This window comes from Dama dama, chromosome 14 (assembly GCF_033118175.1).
Source record: "Dama dama isolate Ldn47 chromosome 14, ASM3311817v1, whole genome shotgun sequence".
Lineage (NCBI taxonomy): Eukaryota > Metazoa > Chordata > Mammalia > Artiodactyla > Cervidae > Dama > Dama dama.
This window is the reverse complement of record NC_083694.1, coordinates 65,923,747-65,934,352: the sequence shown is the minus strand read 5'-3', so window position 1 is coordinate 65,934,352 and position 10,606 is coordinate 65,923,747. Positions and strand designations below refer to the sequence as shown.

Genomic DNA, 10,606 nt, shown 5'->3' with positions numbered 1-10,606 from the left:
TTTATTTCCAGACGAATTGGCTTATAAATATGAATCAGCCCATGAAAGGCAGTCTATAGGGCAAGTCTTGAGGGAACTATTTTTTTCTACTTTAGGGACTGGTTTTATGAAATATCTAATAGGTAGTTCCTTTTCTTACTACCAGCCTTGGGTATTTTAGCTCACACAGAATGTGACCATTCTTCTCAGTGTACTTAAGACAGCCGTCCCCAGGGTCTTGTAAATTCGTAATTAGACAGTTGAGATTAGGAGGTTAAGAAAGCCGACACAGAGAGAAGACTTATACCTCTGTAAGCAACTTTTTATTGGCTGAGGGTTTCTTAAAGCACCATTTGAGTTGTCTCTTGAGAGCCACTTCCCTCCTCCCATCGTCCACCAAGAGATAACTGACAAGACGGAGCTGGCAAGCATGCCTCATGTTGAGGAAGCGTGGGCTGCAGCCTTCAACTCTTCTTTACAGAAGGACTTCTTGGAAGCGAATGGAGAAGATAAAGTTGTAGTCAGGTTAACATGAAAGAAAAAATACAAAAAGCCACTCCAGGACTTTAACTTAGATTCTAATGCAAGCCTCTTGTTTGAAGTACATCATTTAAAGAGTCCTGAAACACTGCAAGATTCTCTTTATTTCTGGAAGTTTTATTGACTGCTAGCTCCTGACTGCTATTTACCATAAAAACCATTAGAAAAATCCCCCAAAGCTATGTTCTTCTGAGGGAGGTGGGCAGGAAGTCTGTTCTGTGATGTTAATGGGAGATGGAGCCATAGATGGTTCTGGAAGCAGGAGGCCAGCTTGTAGGGTTGGGGCAGAGTTGGTCTGTGACCAGCAAGTTTATCTCTAGGAGCCCATAGCAAAGAATGCCCTAGTGATCACTTCTCCCCACCTTCAAGCCCTGGGTCTGAAGCTCTTTACAGATTGGATGAACCTCAGACTCACCCAGCAGCTGCTATCAGGGCAAAGAATGGGGTTAGAGCAACCTGAGATGCCTCTTAAGTTGATAGAAACTTCTGAAAGGTCTCTGCAGCCAGGACACCTTGCTCCTGGATTTGTACAGAATTGGAACATGTGTGCATCATTCTCAAGGGCTGTCAAGGAACCCTAGAGGCAGGAGGCAAGGTTGTAAGGTGCAGCCCGGGTCCTTCTGCCCAGACATCTTTCCCAGCATCCCTGCCTGAGTCCTTTGTAGCATCTTCCATTCTGCAACACTCCTGCTTATCTGCTCTGCATTCCAGAAGGCTCTTGAACCCCTTCTTGGAACAAAGACACCCTGAGGGATTTGGGGAGAGTTTTGGAGTGCCACAGAGAGGTGGAATAGCACACCCATTGGGGTTGATGCTAGCAAGGGCCAGCTCGCGGGGCTTCCTGCAACTGAGAGGAAGATGCACTGTCGTTCTTCCTCTGTGTTGGCCAGGGATTTGGCAGAGACAGGTGGAGAGAGGAGGATGAGCATCACAGAATCTGAGAAGCAGAAGCAGATATATCTTCTCATCTGCTTGTCGGTAAGGACTTCAAATCATTTCCATTGTGGATCCCAATATAAGCACTTTGGAATCAGCCAGGCCTGAGCTGGAATGCCAGCTCTTCCACTCACCTCCCTGAAACCCCATTTATCCTTCCTTATCCCATCTTGCTAACTTAGCATTTGAATGGCTACTCAAAGTGAAGCACCCCTAGAAGCTATTTATACACATTAACTCATCTCATCTTCATGGCTATTCTAGAGTCTGTGAGCTCCCATCCAACCAGTGAGGACACTGAGGCACAGAAAGGCTGAGTAACTTACCCCAAGTCACACAGTCAACAGACAACCGAATAGAGATTTGGATCCAAGTTGCACAGCTCCAGCCTCCATGCCGTGGACAATTTACTTTGCTTCTGCAGGATTAAGTGAGAGAGCAAAGCCACGGATATTCCGTGAGCAATCATTATTACCACCTCAAGTCATCAGCAAATAAATGAATCAGTGCCTCCTGAGCATTGTTTTTTAAAAGTTAGAAATCCAAGTAAGCATCTTATCATCTAAAGCCCAGTGGACTATAAACTTTTTGACCATGCACCCCCGAGTTGGAAAATATTCTTGAACATGGGAGCATGCATCCCATAAATACATATACTTATTTGTATATAAATTAGTAAGTGCCCAGTTATACATATGCCCCATTATAAAACACAAGGAAATCAGAAATTCAAAAGAAGATTAAAAAATAGAAGTTTAATCATCCCTGCTCTCCGGGAGATGATCTTGCTCACTCTACTTTGAAGACCACTGAGAAGCTCATTCCCTCCATCTGGCCCACAGACCTGAAGAGGGAGCCCAGACCATCAGATTACCCCACTCCACCAGAGTGACTCACTCTTGATCCTTTCAGTCCAGGTTCTAAACCCAGTCGTCTCCTAGTGAGGTTCCAGGGCCAGTCATGAGCAAATCTGTGAGCTCATCAAAACAGCATCTCCGGCCTCTCTTATTTCTGTGCTCTCCTCCCCTCACTGACACCATGCTCCGCGCCCTCGCATGCCTGGTGGTGACACACTCCTCCTACTTGAACAAAAATATACAATTTCCGTCAACCTATCTGAACTAGTCTCTTACAGGGTTGCTTGCATTTCAAACCTTATCTGTGATGAAATTCAAAAGCTCACTTTCCTCAACAGCCAAATGGGGATGAAAATTCCTCCTGTAAACAAGTACTGTCCAATTTAGATGAGGAATCACTGATGACCATGTTCAGCACAGAACCTAGAGGGCACTGAACCCTCCATATGATGTGCGTGGCCATGGAGTCTGAATCTAGAAGGGAAGACTATGCTTCTTTACAGGGAAGTGAAGTAAGAGAGATATTACCCTAAGATGGCACATTTGTTGTTCAGTTGCTAAAAGTCATGTCCAACTCTTTGTGACCCCATGGACTGCAGCACACCAGGCTTCCCTGTTCTTCACTATCTCCTACAGTTTGCCTAAACTCATGTCCATTGAGTCAGTGATGCCATCCAACCGTCTCATCCTCTGTTGTCCCCTTCTCTTCCTGCCATCAATCTTTCCCAGCATCAGGGTATTTTCCAATGGCTCGGTTCTTCACATCAGGTGGCCCAAGTATTGGAGATTTAGCTTCAGCATCAGTACATGTAATGAATGTTCAAGGTTGATTTCTTTAGGCTGCTGCTGCTAAGTCACTTCAGTCGTGTCCGACTCTGCGCGACCCCATAGACGGCAGCCCACCAGGCTCCCCCGTCCCTGGGATTCTCCAGGCAAGAACACTGGAGTGGGTTGCCATTTTCTTCTCCAATGCATGAAAGTGAAAAGTGAAAGTGAAGTCGCTCAGTCGTGTCTGACTCTTAGCGACCCCATGGACTGCAGCCCACCAGGCTCCTCCATCCATGGGATTTTCCAGGCAAGAGTACTGGAGTGGGGTGCCATTGCCTTCTTCTTTCTTTAGGCTATATCCTGCAAAACCCTATCCAAGCCAAATGACACTAGGTTGGCTGTTAACTTCCCGGATCTTCCACCTACCAAGAGGCTTGGGGTGAGTGGTACCAAGATGGGGATGCTGCCTTTGGCTTCCTCATTGGAGGATGGGGTCCTAATATTCACTCCCTTGTAGCTTAGTCTCCCCAAGGCCAGGGCGCACACAGGCCTTAGCTCCCCTCCTCCCCAAAGCCCCTTTCTGCTTCTGGACCTCCCTGACCACTCATGAGAGAGCCACCAGGCTGAGGCCAGAGAAGTGGGGGAGGGAAGCCTGTCCCACAGGACTGAAGGGCAGCTGTTTATATTATAATTAAGGTTTTATAGCATAAGCTGAAATGTAGCTTGACTATTCCAACAAGGCGCTGGAGGTAATTACCACTGCTAGAGGCGTTCTCCACTGCCAATTATTTCCCTCCTTAATTGAATAACTCAGGCTGCATTATAGAGGGGCAGGACAAGGCAGAGTTGCTCTGGAGGAGGACAGCAAAAAACAGAGGCTGCTCCTTCAGGGACCATAGAACAGCTCAAAGTTTAACACACCTTTCTCCTACCATCCTTTCCCAGGAGTGAGGTATGCAGGAAAAGAACGCAGGTTCTCTAGTTCCACCATTAACCGGCTTGGGCAGATTACTTAAACTCCTTAAATCTGTTCCCTCATCCATAAAATGGGTCTAATTGAAGTGGAGACTTCACAGTACTCTTTTGATGAGTAAATAAATGGTAATTATCTGGGCACACAGAGAATATCAAATAATTCTGGCTTATGGAAATGGCACCAACAGAGGGGGTTGCACGCAAGGCAGAAGTGCTTTTGTCTTCTCTGACCAGAAGGGGGAAATTGAGGCAGAAAGCACATCTCAGTCCATGCAAAAGAGCTTGGTAAGTGAGGGCCAGCACTAGACAGAACACGCTTACAGGGAGTAAATCCCTGTGAGCTGTAAAGGCAATGGCCCCTCCCAAGGAGGTTACACAGGTCCCGAGATGTCCAGTCCCCGGGAGGGTCCCCCGCCATCTTCCCCTTCTCTGTGGTTACACAAAGTGCCCAGCATTGGGCACAGAACCCTGGTCACTTCCCCAGATTCCAAGCAAACCTGTGATTAATATCACATACATTTGCAGAACTTTCTCCTTTTTAAATATTATTTTACTTCCACACAAGTTATCTCTTTTAATTCTCATAACCACCTTGAAAAGAAAAGTATCATTCCTGGTTAATAATCTAGGAAATGGAAGCCAAGTGAGATTAAATAAAGAGCATAAGTCAGTCAAGGGCTAAAATACAGGTCTTCTGCCCCCAACACCCCCACAGCTCCGTGGGGAGAGGGGCAAGTCTACTCCCACTCCCTACACCATGTCCAGCTTCTTGGCCATTGAGATTGTAGAGTGTGTCCCAAACAACTCAAAAGTCAGAGATGAGAGTGAGTCTCAAAATTTGGTGTGTGTTGGAGTCTCTTGGGGAATGTGTTTGCAAATACATATTCCAAGGCCACCCTCCCAGGGATTTTGACTATCTAGGTCTAAGAGGGGCCCAGGAATCTGAAGTTATATATCCCTGAGTCTTTTTGGTTTCAGTGGTTCAAGGGTCATCCTCTGAGAAACACCCAACTGAGTGAACTCAGTGGGTACCTAAAAGGGGACCTCTGAAATACCACCTATTTGACCTCAGTTAGTTGAATTAAGCTTTCTGAACATTAGTTTCCTTAAATGCAAATTAAGACAATAATATTTACCTATGGATATCTTGTGAGAATTAAGTGAAATAATGCATATAAGGTGCTGAGCACAATGACCAACACATATAAAGTGCTCAGCTATGTTAGTAACTATTAGCATTACTGCTGCTGTTGTCATTAATATTGAAATACAGCTAAGTCTCATGCTACTCAAAGGGTATGTTACCATAGCTTAAAACCTTATTATCTTAAAGGAAACCAGTCCTGAATATTCATTGGAAGGACTGATGATGAAGCTGGAACTCCTATACTTTGGCCACCTGATGCAAAGAACCGACTCATTTGAAAAGACCCTGATGCTGGGAAAGATTGAAGGCGGGAGGAGAAGGGGACGACAGAGGATAAGACGGTTGGATGGCATCACCGACTCAATGGACTTGAGTTTGAGTAAACTCTGGGAGTTGGTGATGGACAGGGAGGCCTGGTGTGCTGCAGGCCATGGGGTCGCAAAGAGTCGGACACGACTGAGTAACTGAACTGAACTGAGCTGAAAACTTTATCATTTGGAGTCATTAAGTCTACAGCAAATTGGGATATAGAAGAGACATAAATAGGACATAAATAGGATGAACTTAAATCATTTTTAAATGAGTGACTCATTTATACTCATTTAGTTGCCTGGGGGTGGGATGCTGGTAGACAAGCAACTATTCAGACAAACAGTAGTTTGTTCCCTAATTTGCAGATGCTGATGAACAGTAGGAAAGGGAGGCAATTGGTGGATAAGCCAAGAAGGATTTCTTAAGAATTGGCTATCAATTGATGTGCTTGGCACTTTCAATCAACAGCAGACAGCACTGATGTGGACAAGAACACTGGGACCTGTCTCCAGTCACACTAAATTCCTCCTAATTATCCCCCACTCTCTGACACTTTAGCAAGTGCCTCTGAGGACCCCAGTTGTTATTTAGTCTCTATGTCTGCCCAACTCTTCGCAACCCCATGAACTGCAGCCTGCCAGACTCCTCTGTCCATGGGATTTCCCAGGCAAGAATACCAGAATGGGTTGCCATTTCCTTCCCTAGAGAAGGCAAAGGTTGAACCCATGTCTGACCCAGCAGTTGAACCCATATCTCCTGCATTGGCAGGCAGATTCTTTACCTCTGGGCCACCAGGGAAGCCTATTCTGGGGACCCCAGGTGCCTTCAAATAGGTCTGAGCAGAAGGGGACTCTGATCTTCTGGAAAAATCTTGCCCTGAGGCTGTCCTACAATGTCCTAGGACACCTTCCTTCTGGAGGAAAGAAGAAGAAATAGCAGAAGAAAGTAAAATAAATGGAGTTAAAATGGACATGCTGCTGCTGCTGCTGCTAAGTCACTTTAGTCGTGTCCAATTCTATGCAACCCCATAGATGGCAGCCCACCAGGCTCCTCTGTCCCTGGGATTCTCCAGGCAAGAACACGAGTGGGTTGCCATTTCCTTCTCCAATGCATGCATGCACGCTAAGTCGCTTCAGTCATGTCCAACTCTGTGCGACCCTATGGACAGCAGCCCTCCAGGCTCCTCTGTCTACAGGATTCTCCAGGCAGGAATACTGGAGTGGGTTGCCATTTCCTTCTCCCAAAATGGACATGAACTTGAGCAAATTCTGGGAGATAGTGGAGGACAAGGAAGCCTGATGTGCTGTAGTCCACGGGGTTGCAAAGAGTCGGACACGACTTAGCAACTGAACCATAACAACAAGAGATGACCTAAGACAGTCTGTCTGTCTCCCAATCTCTTTTGCTCTTCTGAGGCATGAAGTGGCTGTGTCAGCAAGGACTACAAGGCTCCCTCACCTGACCATGGGGGCCTGGACTTCATCAGAGAGCCTCTCGAAATCTATCATTTCACCCAATCCCCTCCCTCCCACACTTTAGTGTGGCTAATTAGACACATGAAGCCAAATTTCTGATTAGAGAAGGCCCAGAGACTTTCTTGGGTGCATTCTGGCATCTCATGAACTGTGTCCAGAGAGAGGACCCTTAGCATTTGCACAACCCAGTGGGATGGGGGCAGGCATCCATTGCCGCCGAGTGGAAGGCTTCAGCCTCCACCCCACTTTGGAAACCTGGACCCCACAAGACATTTCTGGGTGACAACAAACTGTTCCAGAGAGTTGCCTTATGTTTAAGTTTTGTGGGCAGCAGCCTGCATAGTGAGAATTGAGAGCCCCCGAAAAATCTCACCCCCAAAACCCCTTCCTGCCAGGTCAAGGGATTTCTCTCTCCAAAATAGTCCTTTTCCGGCCCAACATAGTCAGTCCCTCTCCATCCTTTAGGATCAAAGACCTGCGATGACATCCTGCCATGGGAAAAAGGCTACAGAAACTGAAATTTGAGTCAGCCTCATGCTAAGTTTTCTCTAGAATACAGCCTCCTTTTTATCCTCCCTTTTCCGGTGACTATCCTTTAAGACCTTCACTTGTCTGTGCCACCTACTCATCTCTGAATCCTGTGCGATGCCAGCTCAGTGCTGGGCACACGGAGGGCTCCTGAATGAATGAACAGCACCGAGGGGCTCAGGGGGCACCGATCGGGGGAGGGGAGCAGCGTGCTCGTTCCTGGCCTCCTATTGCCCCCGTGGAAGCCCAAAAGGAAGCAGACACTGCAAAGAAAAAACTGTTAATGTTTTACCCAAGGTCCAGCTCCACAGTAACGTTCTTTGTTTGTGTTAACTGGTGGCAGCAAACGTGGTAAAAGCACATACTCGCCTGGAAATCTGCTGCCTCTTATACGAAAAGAGTCAAGACTGCCTCCGTGGTTCAGTCCTTGTTTTCCCTCCCTTCTGCTGTATCCATTTCTATAATCTGCGTCTCTCACAGGTCCAAACAGCTTAACCAACCACTGTCACCTTGGTACCCTGCAATATACCTTGTCCCTTGTCTGTTTCCTTCCCCATCACTCCCCCACCCCCAAGCTAGTCCCTCTAGGGCAGCAGATTAATAAGGCCACCTTCCCTGGCCCACTCAGATCTCAGTTTTCAAAGATGATTCATATTCTAGGAGGTAAAATGATCAGGAATAGGAAATGCACACGTGATACTGCTGCTTCAAGCATGACAGAGGTGGGCAGGATGGAGGTTGCCTGCTTCAACCAGAGTATGGAGCTGGGGAGAGGCTGCCCTCGATGGGCAATTTTATATTTGATTTAATATGATCATTTGGGGAATAGAAGGTGATACTTCTCTTAAACCCCCTCAAGAAGAAACTTCTCCATGATAGGTCTGTCTGCTCTTGATGAGTTGCTAACCTCCAAAATGAAAACATCAAGCTTGCGTTCAGGCACTAAAAACCTGCTGGACACAGGAAGTGCCCCTGTTGGTCAGACAGTTGCTCATGGTCAGGAACTGTAACTGGTGACCCAGGGGTCAATGTCTCACCACCCGGTGTGTGCCCTCCTCTGACCACTCAACAGCGTCTGACAGGACACGCTCCTCCTGTCCTGCTTGAAGAGCTTTCTTTACTTGCTTTCCAGGGATCCCTGGTTTTCTCCCCACATCCCAGGATGCTCCTTTGCTGAGTCTTCCTCCTCTTCCTAATTCTTAGTAGTAGAAGGAACTCAGGTTCAGTCCTTGGAACTTTTTAATTCTACTTTTCTTTGTCATCTGTCTCACCCGTAGAGTTACGGATCTGCTTGCATCGTAAGAAACATCTGATAGTCAATCTTCTTCACCTATGAAATGGAAATGTCACTGGTCCCACCTAAAGCTCAGTCTATGTTAACTGCCAAATCCCCATCTGTATCTCCACCCTTGACCTCTTCTTTGGCTCCAGGCTCACTTATCCAAATGCCTACCTGGCACCTCCTCTTGGATGGCTAATAGACATCTCCACACTAACCAGAGCAGTTCAGACCAGGAACCCAGGTTTCCCCACCATGTTTGGTCCTCTCCCAGTTCCCTCATCTCTGCTAAGGGACAAGTCACTCTTTCAATTGCTCAGGTTGAAAATCTAGCCAGCACCCTCTCTTTTTTTCACTTGCTCCAGAATTAAATTCTCCTACCTCTAACCTCACATCTCACATCTTCACAGGGTGATAGCACCCTGTCGTTGCTGCCTGGATTTGTGTAACAGCATCCTAACTGGTTCCTGCTTTGACTCTTGGACCCCTATAATCTAGCCTCTGTTCAGCAACTGTCACCGTGATCCTCCCAAAGCGTAAAGTCATATCACACAATTCTCCCCACCCTACCCCCAACCCCAGATCTTCCAGTCACACTCAGAATGAAATCTAAACTCCTTACCCTGCCAATTTTCTGGCCTCTGCCTGTCTCTCTAGCCTCCATCTCCTTCACCTTCTTGACTTGGCTGTCAATTAAGGCCCTTGTACCTCCCATTTTCTCTGCCGCTGACATCTTCACTCTATTCCTTCAAGTGTCTATTCAGACATCACCTCCTCTGGAAAGGCTGTCCCAGACCATCCCATTCTCAAGTAACACTTATCCCTTCAGCCTGCTTCACCTACCCCAGGTGATATGAATCACCTGAGCAGCATGGAGGTCCCCACACTCTATCCCTTCTGGGTTCTGGGTAAGTGGGTCTGAGTGAGAGCCCAGGGATCCAGTTTTTAAGAAGCCCTTCAAGAATTCTGATGTAAGTGGTTCATTCTGTGGGAAGCACCATCTAGAAAATGATGGGAATGTTCCTAGAGGAGGGTTAGCGACCACTCCCAGCCACGCTTCCTTCGCTAAGAGCAGAGCAAGCGACAGTGCCACTTTCAGGAGAGTTTAAGCGCGTCAGATAACACACGATAAAAAGGAGGAAATATTGCCCTGAGACTCACAAGTGGATGGTAGATGCGAAGACTTTTTTTTTTTTTACTTTGGCTAATAGTTTTGTTTTTAAAAAAATGAAATTGGAGGGTAATTGCTTTCCAATGCTGTGTTAGTATCTGCCGTACAACAGTGTGGATCAGCCCTAAGTACACATATATCCCCTCCCTCTGGAGCCTGCCTCCCACCCCATCCCGGCCCTCTGGGTCATCAGGGACTACTGAGTGGAGCTCCCTGTCCTATACTGCAGGCTGATAATCTTAATATTTTCTTTTCCCTGGGGAATAAGTCACTCCCCACACCATGACTTGCCATCCACAAAATAATGAGGCTTTCTCGGGCAAACTTTTCTCCTGTAAATGGCTTTCCAGGACACCCCCACCCCCACCCCCTGCTGGTTCCTCTAAATAGCATTTAGCAGGACTTTCCTGGTGGTCAGCAGTTAAGACTCCACACTTCCACTGCAGGAGCTGTGGGTTCAATCCCTGGTCAGGGAACTAAGATCCCACATGCCCCACGTCGTGGCCAAAATAAATAAAGAAATAAAAGTGAAAAAAAAAAAAATTACCATTTAGCTTCTAAGGCTCTAATTTTGAGGAAATTCCTTTCTCTCAGAATAAATGAGAGTCATCAAATGTTGCTGCTGAGACAGAACTTTGG

General features: G+C 46.8%; 1 long non-coding RNA gene across 1 annotated transcript; it reads right to left on the bottom strand.

Moving 5' to 3' along the window:
* Window positions 1-321: 321 nt before the first annotated feature.
* LOC133069671 (uncharacterized) lies at window positions 322-2,531 on the bottom strand. The gene is made up of 3 exons (XR_009695915.1): window positions 2,353-2,531; window positions 1,782-1,873; window positions 322-468 (listed from the first exon to the last, which is right to left on the bottom strand). It is a non-coding gene; the product is annotated as an uncharacterized LOC133069671 (long non-coding RNA).
* Window positions 2,532-10,606: the final 8,075 nt, after the last annotated feature.